This window comes from Engystomops pustulosus, chromosome 4 (genome assembly GCF_040894005.1).
Source record: "Engystomops pustulosus chromosome 4, aEngPut4.maternal, whole genome shotgun sequence".
Taxonomy (NCBI): Eukaryota; Metazoa; Chordata; class Amphibia; order Anura; family Leptodactylidae; genus Engystomops; species Engystomops pustulosus.
Genome location: NC_092414.1, coordinates 160510986 through 160527439, shown reverse-complemented (window position 1 = coordinate 160527439; position 16454 = coordinate 160510986). Strand labels below are relative to the sequence as shown.

Genomic DNA, 16454 nt, shown 5'->3' with positions numbered 1-16454 from the left:
AAGTGTGCCTGGAGGAGAGGTATGTGGCGCTGGTGTAGCCTGCACCTGGGCTCTGCTCAGCTGGGTGGCTGCACTGTGCAACTTCTCACATTCACCCTGAAGCAGGAAGACAAACAGTGTATGGAGAGGCTTTGGCAGAGCGCTGGCCGCTAGGAAATAGTCCCCAGGTGTTGCTGTCCGGCCGAGGGAGAGAGGGAGGGGTGTGCAGCAGATTAGTGATTAGTGACATGATGAGGCGACACCACACACGGGAGACCAATCTCTGCTGATAATTAGGGCATGTGACCGCTCCACAGCGCCTCCTCATGGCCGCCTGAGCTGGGATGTGGTGAGAGGTGACCGGCTCCTGCCACTGCTGCTCCTGTCTAAGCATACAGTAAGTACTGGCTCTCAAGTGAGGGGCACATGGCTCACTGTGATACCAGAGGTAGGTAGTCACATGGATGACTGTGATGTAAGAGGCAGGTAGACACATATATGACTGAGATACCAGGGATAAGTGGCCTCATGGATGACAGGGATACCAGGGGTAGGTGGCCTCATAGATGACAGGGATACCAGGGGTAAGTGGCCTCATGGATGACAGGGATACCAGGGGTAAGTGGCCTCATGGATGACTGTGATATAAGAGGCAGGTAGACGCACATATGACTGGGATACCAGGGGTAAGTGGCCTCATGGATGACTGAGATACCAGGGGTAAGTGGCCTAATGGATGACAGGGATAGCAGGAGTAGGTGGCCAAAAAAAGCTCACCATAAAATGGTGGAAATGTACTGCAGACCTCTTGTCCTGTGCCTTTACTTTCACCTGCCCCCCCCCATGTGACTTACAATTAGTTGTATCCAGGAAGCTGTATATGTATCAAAGTGACACAAATATGGACTCCCTCTCAGAATGGAATATGTAGAAGTTTTGTTTTTTTTTTAATGAAATTCAGGAATATGTGAGTAGAATAAAAACCTGTGTCTACTGCAGCGGCAATCAAAAAAACATATTTGACATTTATTTTATCTTTTTTCTTTTATTTGTGCACTTTTTTTTTTTTTTTTTTTGTGCGCTTATTTTTTTTTATTATTTGCAGCAGCTTCACTCTCTCTTTGTGAGAAAATTCAACACTTTTTTTTTGAAGTACAAATGACCGATACTTATTCCATAAATGCTGCTAAAAAGTTGCAAAAAAAATGAAAAATGTGAAAACTTTCACCACCAAAACATGTGTTTTAGACTGAGATCTATAAGAACACAAATGTGCCGGCAGCAGCCAACACTATAAAGAGGCAGAAGAAATACAACGGGAGCTCCGTGCTACAATGTTGTTTTTTCTATTTTGTTTTTATTATTATGTGGCAGTATCTAGACTCCTGGTTTCCATGTCCTCTTGTGAAGCCTGAACGCGGTAGGTTTTGTATGCGGCAAGTGGGTGGCACAATATTCAGATGTTCAATTTAAGTGCATTTACATTTTATCTATATTTCTAGTATAAAAAAAAAACCCTTGAAAACATAGAAAAAGCCTTGTGTGAACCTGACCCAAGATTACACGGGCAGTAATTGCAGTGGATAGCAGCTATGACCTATAGTAACCGCATAGTTAGTCAAATCCGGAGCATGTGTCGGCCATATTTCCTGGACTCCATACTGTGCTCATGCTTCCAGTACAGGCTGATGGTCAAATGGGGACATAAATTACCTCTCCGCAGAGTGTTCAGCCTGGGAAATGGGACTGTAATTCGGCAGTGTGTGACACTGTGTGACCCAGCCTATAGTAAACCACTGTGTCCTGTGGGTCTGCTGCGGCATTTCCCATGTGAACTGGTAAAAATGTCTGGTTTCTGCCTCAGCAGGTAGCTGTTATTTCCTAGTTTGCATGTCATGATTTATTTGCAATGTTTTCATCATTTGCGTTATTAGAGGTGTGTACATTTGGAGCATTTGTTTTTCTATTATGTGTTTTGCACTGGTCTCCAAATAGGAAAACTCAAATAAAGTGCCACTTGCACATTAAATGACAATCTGGGAGCGCAGAGGGTAAAGTCAAGCTGGTCCAGGCGCCTAAGGCCGCGTTCACATGTGGCTCTTCAGTTGTGTTTCTTAATGCAATAAAAGGCTCCCCCCCCCCCCCCCATCACAACATTTCGTTTCCTGTAGGTTTACTAAACTGGTGGGTGCGTTGCGCAGGTCATCCTGGCAAGTGCTGGATATGTATGTATGACTCCAGTGATGCCACAATGTGTATCCTCCATGGCCGAAATATATAATCTGTGCACTTTTCTGATCTAATTTCATTCTATTTTATTTTGCAACATAGTGTTTTTTTGTTTTTTTTTGGGGGGGGGGCTGTTTTTGTATCTATGATTTCTTTTTATAAAAATCTAAATTTAAAATGCCTTCAGATTGTATATTGCGTACATGCATATATCATAAAAATGCACATAGACCTTGAAATGCTGTCAGCCTAAGGGTGGTGTCACATGTGGCGTTTTTTTTAAATATATATTTATTTTATTTTTTATTTGGTTTTTCACAAAAAAGATGAAAAGCCTGCGTTTCTGAAAGCGCATCCGTTTTTCCCAATTATCTTAATTAAGATAATTTAAAAAACTGTCAAAAGTGGATTCGTTTTCAAAGAACGCATGCGTTTTTTTTTTTTTAACGGACTAAAAACACATGCTTTAAAACGGGATAAAAATGCCACGTGTGACACCACTTTTAGGCCGGCTGCACACGTTTTTAAGCGGTGCGTTAAACGCATGAGTTTTTTTTGAAAACGCGTCCTTTTTTGACCTGTTTTAATTAAGATAATTGGTAAAACCGGTCAAAAACGGATGTGTTTTTTAAAAAACCGCATGCGTTTTTTAGCGGACTGCTTAAAAACGGCCCAAAAACCTGGGTTCAAAACGCCACGTGTGCTGCTGGCCTTAGGGCTCTTCATCCTGAGCTCCCCCAAAAAAAAAGTCAAACTGGTGCATGACGTCGATAGTCTTAATTTTCAATGTGTTCAACTTTTTTTTTACCAAGTGGCCAACCCAATTAGTTAAAGGACATTTACCATAGTTCCTCAAGACTACTTTTATTATAACTCTATATGCCGCGATTGTGAAAATATAGGGGGACATTTATCAAAAGTGTCTGAGAGCAAAACTGTTCTAGTTGCTCATGGCTACCAATCAGAGCTCAGCTTTTATTTTATCACAGCTGTTTATAAAATTAAGGTTGATCTCTGATTGGATGCCATGAGAAACTAGAACAGTTCTGCTCTCAGACAGTTTTGATAAATGAGGCCCATACAGTTATGAAAATTACCCTGGGGCGCTCAGGCTACGTCACCCGCCTTATAGAGGCTCATATTTTAATTTGTGCACCCCCCCTCCCGCCGTAGGGTTTTCCTTGTCGCACAACGGCTGCGTTGAACAAGAATGGCACTCGGGCAGCTGGACCTGATTTAGCGGCCTATTCATAAGTTTGCAGGATTCTTTACTGCATGATGAAATTCTAGTTTTCATTGAAGTATCGGATAAAATCTGTAGATAATCGTCTATCTAAATAAAACCCAAAATGTATCCTCACCTGTCCTAGTACTGTACAGTACAAATGGGTATATTGTGTAATTGACATAACAAGTGACTTTGTACATGTTTTTCTATATTGGAGCAGTAGCAATTTGGGGATAACTACTATCCTGAGGAAGTGAGCATTCTGAGTGCAGTGATCCTTGACGGAGGCCTGATGGATAGTAATAACCACATTGTGATTATAGCCACCTGTGTCTTGTCAAAAGCGTTTTAATTGCCGTGCCTATTCATATAACGTTAACTCTATAATGCATCAAAGGCCTTTGGGCAATATGGATTCTGTTGGCCTTACCCGCGTTGGCATGCAATTAACCTAGATATGCGTTACAGAACATATTAATGTAGATTTTTAGTGATGCTAAATTACATATGTTTTGATCGCACATAAAATAACAGACTATACCACTGGGGAAACTCCTGTGATATACTGTTCTTTAAAGTAATGAAATCAACATACGGTAAATCTCTAATGCACACAATCTTTGGGACCCTCTTAGGTCACTGAAATTTGGGTCTACTGGTCCCTGTTTCTCCTCATTGTTCTGTATAAACTTCTCTGAATACCTTGCTGCTCCAGGGCTTGCACTGGCGTTTGTCATGTGTTCTGTATGGGTCCGATGATGTAGAAGAGCATTTATTTCGCTAGGGATCCTACAGGTAAGCTTCTCTGCATGATGTGCCTTATTTAGGGCTCATTCATAAGGGTGTTTTTGCATCTATATGCTATCCATGATTTTCAAAGATTGCATATTGGTCCTTTATTCTCAATGGGGCTATTGACATGCCCTAGTCCAGTGATGGCGAACCTTTTGGAGACAGAGTGCCCAAGCTACAACCAAAAGCCACTTATACGTCACAAAGTGTCAACATGACAATTTAAGCAGTAACTCTTTAATCCCTGCTGTATCACAGGTTTTAATCATATTGGTGTCCTGAGTTCACCAAAACAATAGAAAGATGGAGAAAGTTGGATTGTAGTTTCCCTCCAGGGTCCCCTGAAGTAGAAGAATCAGGGGACCCAGAGCAGGAGCTCAAATGACAATCCATCTCTATCCACACCTTCTGGCTCCTCCTGTAGTCCAGGAACCCACATATGTAACTTTAAAATAGCACTGAGCATGGCACTCCTGGGATGTATTGGACCACAGGAGAAAGCCTTGAGTCATTTCTGGGAAACTCTGTGTTGGGGTGAAGGCCTGAGTGCCCACAGAAAGGGCTCTGAGTGCCACCTCTGGCACCCGTGCCATAGGTTCGCCACCACTGCCCTAGTCAATGGTCTGCAAAAAAATGGAAAGGTATGACACCTGTATTGTCAGATGTTGACTGAGAACCAGATTTTCTCACATCCATATATATTTTTTTTTCTCTCTCCTACGGATGTAAATAAAAGAAGAAAAAAAAAATGGGTGCATGGGCTTTATGGTTGTAGAATAAAATGAATGCAGATTCAATGAAGACATCACATGGATTTGCCAGTGGGACTACTGCCGTAGTAGATGGCAGGCTGTCCACACAGTGAATATTTTAAAATAAGTTAATTAGCATCTAGGTCATATATAAACTAAACCTATGGTCTTGTAGGTATAGCGTCCTGCACCATATGCATTCCTATTTCAAAAAGATCTGTAGTCTGGATTATGAAAAAAATTAATCTTCATTTTGGTGCACTATGGGTGTGTCTCTGAGATTTGAAGCGCTGTTTATCGTTCAGTTTCAAGGGAGGATCATGACAATTTGATCAAGGCATAGGGAGGTACACTGGATCCCACAGCCACATCCATGATCATAGAAATGCTTATTTGCATATAACTAAAAATGAAGATTTCAATAATTTCATGTCACAGATTTATTCCGAAAGGACTTGCTTATGCTGCAGAAAAACTTCACCTATAAGACCATATCTTTAGTTTTACTGTGAATGGGGATCTGACGTACTCCCTTTTTAGTGGTATCTCATCTGGTGATAGAATATTTCTAGGATATGCATTTAAAGAAAATCTACCATCAAAATCAATTGTGATACACAAAGAGCACTTACTCATAGAACCAGGCACTGTGACTTTGGTAATATTCTTATATTTGTTATCCATTGCCTCCTCCCTTCTAAAATTAACTTTTCAAATGTATGCTAATAAGTCTGAGGGGCTCTGGGGGTCCTGCAGATTCATATGCTGCTACATTGAGATGAAGGTATCTCGCCCAGCCCCCTGTTCTCTCCTGTGTAATATAGCAGCAGCAGAAAGTCTAGGGGGAAGGGGGACCTGCTCTGCTCATTATAACAGCCTGTGATGCTCTCCTTTCCACCCAGAAAGATTTTTCTTTTTTTTTTCTCTTTCTCTATCCTCTTATAGGACCTCACTGAAGGCTAAGTGTATATCCTGGATACATATTTACCATACGTTGTGAATTATGTGTCGACTAATGTAAGATTTTTCTAATGTATTGTGAGTTTTCGTTTTACAATGTTAAATAAAATTGATTCAACATAACAGCCTGTGATGCTGTTAGGCCCATTAGTCTCATTAGCATAATTATAAAAGTTGAGTTTAGAAGGAAGGAGGCCATGGTTGACAAACATAAGTAGATTACCAAAGTCGCAGTGCCTGGATCTATGAGTAAGCATCCCTGGTTTATCGTGATGGACTTTGATGGTAGATTTCATTTAATATTGCAGGGGATGAACCTCTAGGATTCCGATGAATCCTGAAAATGAAGTAGTCTCTGCTGGATTCTTTTCACCAGTTTTATCTGCCCAATGATTCCTTGGGTATGAACTCTCCTTTCAAGGTTATAAGCACTAGGGCTCTGCCAGGCTTCTTGGGTAGTGGATCCACTGGACCACTGCGGATGATGACGTAAGCCGACACCTGGGACCAGAATCTAAGTGGTACCTGTTTTTCACCATAGCCCGCCTCAAAGCAGGTTGGACTGTGGCGTGGTACCACCAGGTCAGTCCACAGGTGAGACTTTGCACCTAGCCTTGGCTGCCACCACGGACAAAGACGTTGAGCAAAATCGTAGTCTGGGACAGGCAGGAGATCAAAAGGACTAGCACAGGATCGGAGTCATGGGTCAAGGCAAGCAGCGGAGGAGTGTAGTCAGGAACGGAACCGAGGTCACAAAGGGAAATTACAATAACAGCAAAGGGCATGGAACAAAGCTATCTCTAGGGCACAAGGCGCGAAGATCCAGCAGGGGGCAGAGAAAGGGGCTGGAATTTAAACAGAATGGGCAGCCAGCAGCAATTTTAGGCGGTCTGACCCTCTACATCTCTGGAAGCCAACGTGCACGCGCCCTAGGAGGCAGGGACATGCACACCATACCGCTGGAGTCATTGTTGGATCGCGGCGTGGTAAGTGAGCCAGGGGGGATCGGAGCAGCAGACCTGGGAGGTGGGTCGCAGGAGCCCACGTGACTGGCTGCAATGCTGTGGCGCCTCTATTTTTCAGATTTGTGGAAGTTTTCATGCAGATATCGACCTATTATATAGTGACACCTTTTCTTATTAATGTTGTATCATCACCATACATGAAAAATTGTCATAAATAGAAAAAATTATTGAATCAAAATAAATTTGTTAGTTTTGTAGTTGCAAAGGACCTGCCTCGAGAAACATGTGCTTATCTTCAGGGCACACATACAGGTAGTGAAGCCCCGCAACATAAATCATGGTGAATCTTGGGTCAGATCTGTGTCATCATTGAATTAAAAGACACACCGCACACTCAGGTCTACTGAACATTTTGTGCCACTGAACAAGCCATAGCAAGTTTAGACGCTTACAAGGAAGTCTTGCACTGATGTGTAACTCTGCCCATGTCTGTGGTTAGGAAGAGGTTAATATGGGTGACCTTAGTAGGAATACTACAGCATGTCCCAGCTGGTGCCTGATTGGAACATCCTGCCGCCTGTGGCAGAGGAATTCCAATGCACAATGGTCACATTCACAACCCAACCCTGACAAAGAGCAGGATTGGGAAACTTTCATAAATAATGCCTCAAAACATAAGGATCCAAGATTCCATACCAATGTTTTCAAGGTGTAGTCCCACATCCCACTGAGGGCACAAGGCTGAGAATACTGAAACCTCTAATGGCTTGCATATTGCAGACTATACATATTATGCTTTTTTTTTTTTTTTTTTTTTTAATTTACCTTTCCAGACAGATTTTTCCTTTTTAATATTGTTTTACTTCAGTTAGTCAGCGTACAGTCCTGCACAGCTCTAGTCGGCGTACGTGAAAACACTCTCTGAAATGTTTCATGTAAACTATAAGTTACTATAAAAATGATTTTAGGCCAGTGGCAGACAGGGATATCCGTTGATCTGCTCACATTCTGTACTACTGGTGGATATTCTGCAGAGTAATACAGTAGTGTACACGATGTATGAAAATATCATACACACATTGCGGATTTATGATCCACAGCAAGTCATTTATTTGCTGTAGATCACTGTGTGGAAATCAGCTCCTTCGGCCTCCGTCACATCAAAATCGGGGTTTCAAAATGCAGGCAATTTCTGCTGCTTGTGGAATCATTACTTTAGGTTGCGCTCTTATAACTAGCCAACTGATTGTTTGGCATAATGTTTCATCATGTGGCATTTCATTGGCTTCAATGGTGTACATTCATGTTAAGAGTCTGTAGATAATTTCTTTTCCCCCTAGGTGGCATTTACATCTAAGAACAGTGGCTTGGCATGCACAGACAGCATCACTTCACCGTCACATGGCAAGTCACAGTCAACGGTATTTAGCAACTTTGCTGGTGACATGCCCTGTCACGTTTATGTCTCCTGCATTTTTAATTATATTTATGACTTCTCGCATGTCTTCTAGCGAGAGCTTTTCTAGTGGTTGGGACCTGCCCTGGTAGCGCAGCTATCTAGCGTGTTGAGAGAATAATACAATGCTCCTTACTGTTGCCAATCTGACAGTGAACAGTAATATAAAAGTGCAGAGGTTGATGTTCTCTATCAAAGGGCTCATTGGGTTTATATAGATCACTTTTAACCTGAAAATATTGAGAGTAAAAAGACCTGGTATAAAAATCCTTTTTCTCAAGTTTATAAGGAATATGACGAAGGATAATTTTCTTCTAATTTTGGCTGATGCAACTGCAAATTCGCTCTGTATCAAGTGTGTATATGTACAAGTGTATCTAGATGTTTGTTCTATTTGTTGCTAATGCTGGTTGTACACCATGTATTAGACCAGTGGTGGCGAACCTATGGCACGGGAGTCCTTTCTTTGGGCACCCAGGCCATCACCCCTGCACACCAAACAGGACTCAAAGATTTTTCCTGCAGTTCCAAACAACTTGGAAGCAAAGATGCTGCTTTCAGTGATATTTTAAAGTGATACGAAGGCTAAATTCACACACACGGTACGGCGGGCACAATTCGGTGCTGCTCGACCCCGCCCTTCTCCATAGAGAAACTTGAGGCACTGTACGTGTGCTACACCGAACCGCTCCCGTACCGTGCCGTGTGCCCATTGCCATCTATGGGGGACGTATATAATGTCCCCCATACGGCAGTGTGAATGTAGCCTTACTTGGCTACTTGGCAGGATGAGGGAGAATGTGTAGACAGGGCCTAATTATGAAGGACTTCCTGTCGGCCCCATGATTCTCTTTGTACAGAGGGACCCTGGAAAGAAGCTACAATGGTGCAAATGTTCCCTCCTTTCTACTGTGTTGGTGTCCTCAGGAGGCCAGTATGATTGATCATTGTTGAAGAACAGGGAGCAATAAGTTACTGCTTTAATTTTTGGTTGGTACCTCATGATAAATAAGGGTTTGGGGGTTGCAGTTTTGGCACTTGGTCGCTAAAAGGTTCGCCATCACTGTATTAGACCCACCATGTGATGACTTTGCAGCACAGCCAGTGGTTGGCACTGTTGGTATGGTTCACTGGTATTCTGGTTTTGATTACAACCAGAGAGATTTGCCTGGCCAACATCTACCGTCTGTACCGTGTCCATGCACAAGGTGTTGCTAAGTGTATGATGCCTTAATCATTATATTTCCTGTTATATACATAAATATTGCATTTGTCTAAAGAGCAAACAATGGCTTTGAGGGGGAAAAAGAAACTGATACATAAACAAAATAGACTTGTATTTTAAGTAATCTCCACATAAACTACACTAATTCCATTAATTCCCTTTCCCTCTGTTACTTCACCCTAATCACTCTCTTCCTTTGAGCCAGTCAGTGGATGAAGCTCCTCTTCTCTGCTCGCCCCACCACCTGCATCATAGACCCCATCCCTTCACACCTTGTACACTCTCTCTCCCCTGTAGTCACTTCTCACCTCAGTAAAATCTGAAACTCTCCTCTAAATCCAAACGTGACTATTCTCAGCCTCCTTCTTCTGGGTCTCTTGGCAGCAGTTGATACTGTGGACCACCTGGTCCTCCTCAGGAGACTTCACTCTATTGGCCTGAAGCAGACTGCACTCTTGGTTTTCTTCCTATCTCTCTTATCTCACTTTTTCTTCTCTTCTCTTCACTGTCGAGGTTCCTCAGGGCTCAGTCCCAGGTCCTCTTTTTCTATCCCCTCTACACTGCCCCCATTGGGCAAATCATCAGCGGATTTGGTTTCCTGTATCCTCTCTATGCTGATGATACCCAGCTTTATAAGTCTACATGTAATATCACTCCCGCCTTACTGTGGAACACCAGTGACTGTCTCTAACATCATGTCCTCTCTCTTCTTGAACTTCTTGTCTTTCCACCGTCTACTAAGCGGCCTAACCCCGATCTCTCCATTTCTATTTGTTATGTCCTCATAACCCTGAGGCAATCTCCTCTGACCATATATTCATTCTGTAGCTCGCTGTTTCCGAATGCACCTTAAAAACACTACTGGAATCCGACCTTTCCTTACAATTGAAACCTCTAAAATGCCAATTTTTGATTAATTCTCTAGTTCTTATTTGGCAGAGACTATAGTAAATATGGCGGGCTTGGGCTTTCCTGCCCCAACACTCCCATGTGGCATTCTAGGTGTAGAAGCCTGAAAAATGGAGTAAATGGGGTTTGCCAATTGCCCCTAATTTTTTTTTTTCCATTATATGATGTTTTTGATTTAAAAAAGGCATCCAGGCCTCTCTTGAACATGAACAAAGAATCTGCTATAACAACCTCCTGCGGCAGTAAAAAAGCCCTGTCTATGGTGATGGTGGAAGCGCCTCTACTCTAGGTGTAGAGGATGCCCCCTTTGTTGGACACAGGCCTAGGTATAAAAAGATCACTAGATCCCTGTACTGTCCATTCAGGTATTTGTAAATTGTAATGAGGTCTCATTTTAGCTTTCTCTTTACTAAACTTGGGGTAATTAAGTATTCTATTCCTCTCAATAAGCTTTATTGCTCTCCTCTGCACTGGTACCAGTTAATTTTTATACACTGGTGCCCAAAATTGTATACAATATAATACATTTGAGTATTTGCACTGTATGTAAGGCTTCTTATGCAGACGTACAGTAACTCTGTTTTGCAATGATAAAGGGCAAAAAAAACCATAACGTTGATGGCTACTCTAGTTTGGCTAGTAGGAGATAATATGCATACTTTTCTTCCTATGGATCATTGCCTGAAAAAATTATTTTCCATGTGTGCCTTTGCAAATTGTGCAGGTCTCATAATGTTTTCACTATATGTTGCCTGAAATCAGATACAAGTGCCTGACCTTGTATCACAATAACTAGAATAAAACAATTTTCAATGCATAGAAATCAATTCTTTGTCTTTCTGACATGTGCATTTCAAAATAAAAGTAAAAATTATGGGAGAATACCTTGCAGTTCATCAGAATTTTGGTGCCTTACACATTTGATCCAAAATTGGTCTTTTTTTTTAGATGTTCGGATATATGCAAGGGAGCAAACAAACTTCCAGTATTTTTTTTCCCTGTCTGTGCAGAAGATCTCAAACTGTAATCCTTGCATTCCAGATCAGTCAGGAATTTAGAAATTGCTGGTGTTGGAACATTTTTCTTATCATTTCCAGCAAGGTATTTATGTAATGGTGCATACCTGCAGAACAGTGTGATTATATAAATGACCAGTAAATGGGTTAGAAAAAGCTAAACAAGCTCCTTCAGTGCCAGAGAATCAGTGCAGACCAGTACAGATGGGTCTATTCTAACAAACACCAGATACATGTATTAGGGGGGAGGGATTTATAGGTGCCAGCCTCCGTGGCCGAATCCCAAGGTTCTGCGAAAAGTCAATGAAAAGGTTATCGGAGACTCTAGGCAGCTCTGTCACCAGTAGTGGTGGCTCATAGGAAATTACTTTGACAAGTAAGAAGTTTGTCGTTTCAAAGTACAATTTTAACCATTTAGATCTTTAATGTCGGTGTTCTATAAAGTATCAAATGAACTTGTGTTTGCAGTGAAATACAACATTTTTGGAAACAATTTTTTTTTTCTTTTTAAAGCATACTGCCTGATAATTTGGACTTTGAATTAGACCCATATCATCTGATCCATGTCCGGTGTTTAAACCTCCCTGTGCCAAGTGCACTTTAGATACTTTCTCATATCAAGGATAGTGCCAGTCCATTTATTCTTTTGTATTTTGACCTCTGTTCCTCAGATAGGTGCGAGTCCCAGAAGTGAAAAGTTGTGGACCGGCACCTCATATAATTAATAGAAAAAAATAAGATTATCACTTTTTTTTGTTGTTCACAAAACTGTCTGTATGAAAAGAAATCACTCAAAAAGGTTGAAAAAAATTGTTGTAGTTGCCTTTGTTTGTTCAAGTCATCCCCTGGAATCTCTCCATGCATTATTTTATATGTGTTGGAGTTAGGAATACACACCACACCCATGTTAATATGTAGAAGTGACTTTACTTGCTCATTAAAATAGCCCGAGGCATCAATCACTTCACTATATCACCAGAGCCTTGAAATGTAAACTGGTTACTGTGACTGTTCATGAATCACACAAGAGGCTGTGTAGTGCTAGTCGGTGCTCTTCTCCACATGCGTTGGAGTGTCAGAAGTCACTACTGTACAGTCTTGCATCATAGGATGTCTGGATAAACTCTTTGGATGCCTTTTCTATCTGATGACCTTGGGACCTGCAGAAGTTTGGGGAAGATCTATCAGTGGGTTTCACAGATGGCAACAAAAAGAGATTCATTAGTAAATCAGTTAAAATGTTATTTCTTAAGTCCATAAATTGCTGGAAACTGGCATTTCGTAGTCTCCACATTTACTTTTGGCACTTTATCAGCTGTATTTCAAGACATTCAAAGCAAAATGTATGTTTGTTCTGAGTGCTATAGAAGCTTAAGCCCCTTTATTTGCATTTTGCTTAAATTCGTGGTGGATTTGGAATCCTGAATTTCCAAACTGGATATAACCCTTGGTATATAGCAACAAATAGTCGTTGCACCAAATTGTCACAGTAAGGGGAATTTATTAATGTGTAGCAAGCTCCGGCAACGCACAGCTCCACAACACTAGAAGTTTGCTGCAGAAGATTCATTGTTGTGATGATGAATCTGTTGCAGTGGAAGACTGTCGAGTTCTGCTTTTGGACTTGCCTTTAGTTTCTCTAAACTGTGTGCCAAAATGTGGCACAGAGGCCATTCCATGTCCGACCATGCCCCCATTTACCAACATCGCACCCCTTTCTTGCAGCTACTTTCCCTTTGTCATATATGTTGGAAAAGTGGAAAACAAAAAAAAGGTCTAATAGACTTTTCCGGTGCAAAATTACAGCACAAGTCTGGCCAAAGTGGCTTCATAAATCCTCCTAAGTCTGTCAGAGAATAGAGATTTATAACATCTTAGATGTCCATCACCCCCTTTAAGGTATTTGTGTGGATTTGGGTACTGTGAACATAGCAGGTGAAAGAAAGGCGTCTGTATGCCACCATTGAAGTTCCACAAAATGTTACAGAAGCATTTGCAAGGTAAGGACATTACAGATTAATAACATCATATAAAACAATAGATATGAGGGCATATAAAAAAGTCCAAGTCAACCTACATCTCTACAGTGTTGTTCCTGAAAAATGCAAAAACCACTATACGGCAGACACAATTTATCCTATATAAGGGGGGAAACTTCTGGACTCTAAATATGGCATTCAGAGCAATCTCTGAATTACCATTTCTGTATGTATGCAAGCAAAAACAAATAAATATTTCTTGATGGAAATCTACCATCAAAACCATGCATGATAAACCAGGGGCACTTGCTCATAGATCCAGGCACAGCGACTGTAGTCATCTTCTTGTATTTGTCATCCATGTTATCAGAGTCCCTTAGTGATGAAGCTTCACTGGCTGTGACACTGTGCAAGGCACACCTTCCCCTCCAACTGTCTGCTGAAAACTCCTACTGCAGTGAGATTAGAGCAGGTGGGGGGGAGACTGTCTAACGGTCTGTGAAGCTGCAGCACGGAAGGTCCCTTCCCACAAGCCCTTATGGCTCATTAGCATGATTTAGAAAGTTGATTTTGGAACGAAGGAGGCCATGGATAACAAATATAAGAAGATTACCACACTCACAGCCCTGGATCTATGATAAAGTTCCCCTGGTTTATTCATGTTTGTTCTGATGCCAGCTTTAATTTTAAATGTTCCATTTTCTGCCATTTCTGAAATGCATGTTTTTTTCATTACTACTTGTTGTGGCTGGCACTCCATACCTAAAACTATAATATGTTGTAAAGAAGAAATTCTACAGGTAGCCCATAAAAGGTGAGGAATGGTGGAATTCTAGGTGTCTAGGTGTTTGCTAGATTATTTAGATACTAGTTATTATATTTGATTCTAAAAGTCTGTTTTTGAAACTTTGTATAAGAATTAGAAAGCTAGTGAGGACATTGACCCTGCCATATGTAAAAATGAAGGAAAAAAGCATTGCCCTTTTACTGCGACATAATATCTAACGTGAATCTGTGTGCACATATAAAAGTGTTTTATTTGTTTTTTTTTGTTTTAAATTTGTCCAAAAGACTGTTCCCAAAGCATTCATTTATTTAGTGTACCATCTTGAATACTGCAAAGCACTGCTCCCACTATCAAATCTGCTTCTAGTTTGAGAATTATCTTCGACTAATCCTGACTACACTGGACCCCCTCCTTCTGGTGTCATGTAGCAGAGGGTTCCATTCTGGGGTTAAAGCATCCGACCTCTTAAAGACATCTGGCAGAAGCTGTGGGTGTTGGCTGTGGCAGAATCTAGGTTCGTACCAGTCTCTACAAGGGAGCTGTCACGCCTGCTGATTTATCATTCCATAATGTCATGGGATATGGGATGTTGAAATTGTGGCTAGAATGTGAAATACCAAAAACATGAAGTTTATGATTTAGAGTCTGGGGAGGATCACTGCTGGCCCCTCTGTTCTGTTCAGAGACCTCTATCATACGCAGGTTTATCTCTGATAGAGGCATATTTATAATTCATAGTATCTGCAATATTGTATTATACAGTATATTAGGGTCCAGTGCGGGCATACCGCCGTGTGCTGGAGAGGAGGAGGAGGTGACCCCTCCTCCCTCCATAGAAAATAGCGGCGCACGGCCGCACACACTCCGAAAGATAGAGCATGCTCTATCTTTGTGGTGTGCCGCCCGGATCGGTGCCACACATGAGTGGCACCACATCTGCGCCGCGCCGCTACTGCCATCTATAGGGACGTACATGCGGCCGCATGTACATCCCTGCAGACGGCCATGTGAATGAGCCCTTACAGTATCTTTATTACAGTAACTTTTTGTATACGAATATGTTGTACAATTTACTTATTCTTTGTAAATTTTCACAATATTCAGCATATAAAAAAATGGGAGAGGTAAAATAATAAAGTGAAAGTGTTAATGCTTGCATATCATAATGGGCATCCAGTTATGATAGCCCTGGGGGCCTTTGTGAGACCCTCAGTCACTACCATGGCCATCTGTACCCTGCAATGAGTTCAGGGGTGCCCGTGGTGAACAAAAGAGAGCCCCCCCCCCTACTCCAACCAGCACTAATCCGTGAGTATGTCAGTGTAGGGCTCTTAGGGTGGCACAGCTTCTATCCGTAAGTCCCCTGGACATATCTGTTCATCCTAATTTTGCAAGTAACCACAGACTTGGATATACAGGATACAAGTGATTAATGCAGGGGACCCACATAGTGTAAACCTGCCAACTTAATTGCAATGTAATTTAACAAAGGTGGTCTAATTTACAGGGATTTGTAGTCATTGCATAGGGCTAGGATTTAAATGCTACATATGATTTCTGCAACAAGTTATATATCTATAGTTGGGAATTCTTTACCCCACAATAGGGAAGTCACAGAAAAGCCATTGGTGGACACTTGCAGCAAGTTACTCTGGGGTTCCCTTCCTCGGTTAATTTTTTTTTTTTTTTTTTTACCCTAAAAATAGCTTCCGTTTACACAATAGAATCGGACTCCAAAATATTCATCCCATGGATGTAAATACGCTTTCAGATTTACTAAACTCTAAGTGTTTTTAAACTATTCCAGAGCTTTTTTCCAATGTATCTGTCAGTGTTGGCTTGCTATGAAAAGACAAGTGCACAATCCCTAAAAAGGATGTGGGTTGTAATCGTTCTAGATAAATTGGGATGTTCCAGTCTACCAGGTAGAGCATTAGAAGTATTATGATGGTGATAGTTTAAGATGAAAACTTAAAACAGGTTCCAGTTATTGGGGGCCATAGTCCAGTCCGTAGTCACAATATGGGGGGGGGGGGTCTTCTGCCATTTGATGAACAATGTACAGAATACTTAAATCTTTAAGGGATCATAAGTGGCAGAGTATAAACCTGATGTTCTACTTTAAGGTTATCCAGGATTGAGTCTGAAATTGCTCTCTAAACCAGAGCTAATTGGAC

The 16454-nt window shown here is 41.5% G+C and overlaps 1 protein-coding gene across 2 annotated transcripts in view; it reads left to right on the top strand.

Moving 5' to 3' along the window:
* Positions 1 to 16454, top strand: part of BNC1 (basonuclin zinc finger protein 1) — a 64524-nt gene continuing 48070 nt past the window's right edge. The window contains exon 1 of one of the 2 annotated variants that reach the window (XM_072148339.1): positions 1 to 19. The gene's annotated coding sequence lies outside the window, so the exon portion shown is untranslated. Of the gene's footprint in view, positions 20 to 157; positions 377 to 16454 lie in introns of those variants that run through there. The other variant, XM_072148337.1, reaches the window with a different exon arrangement.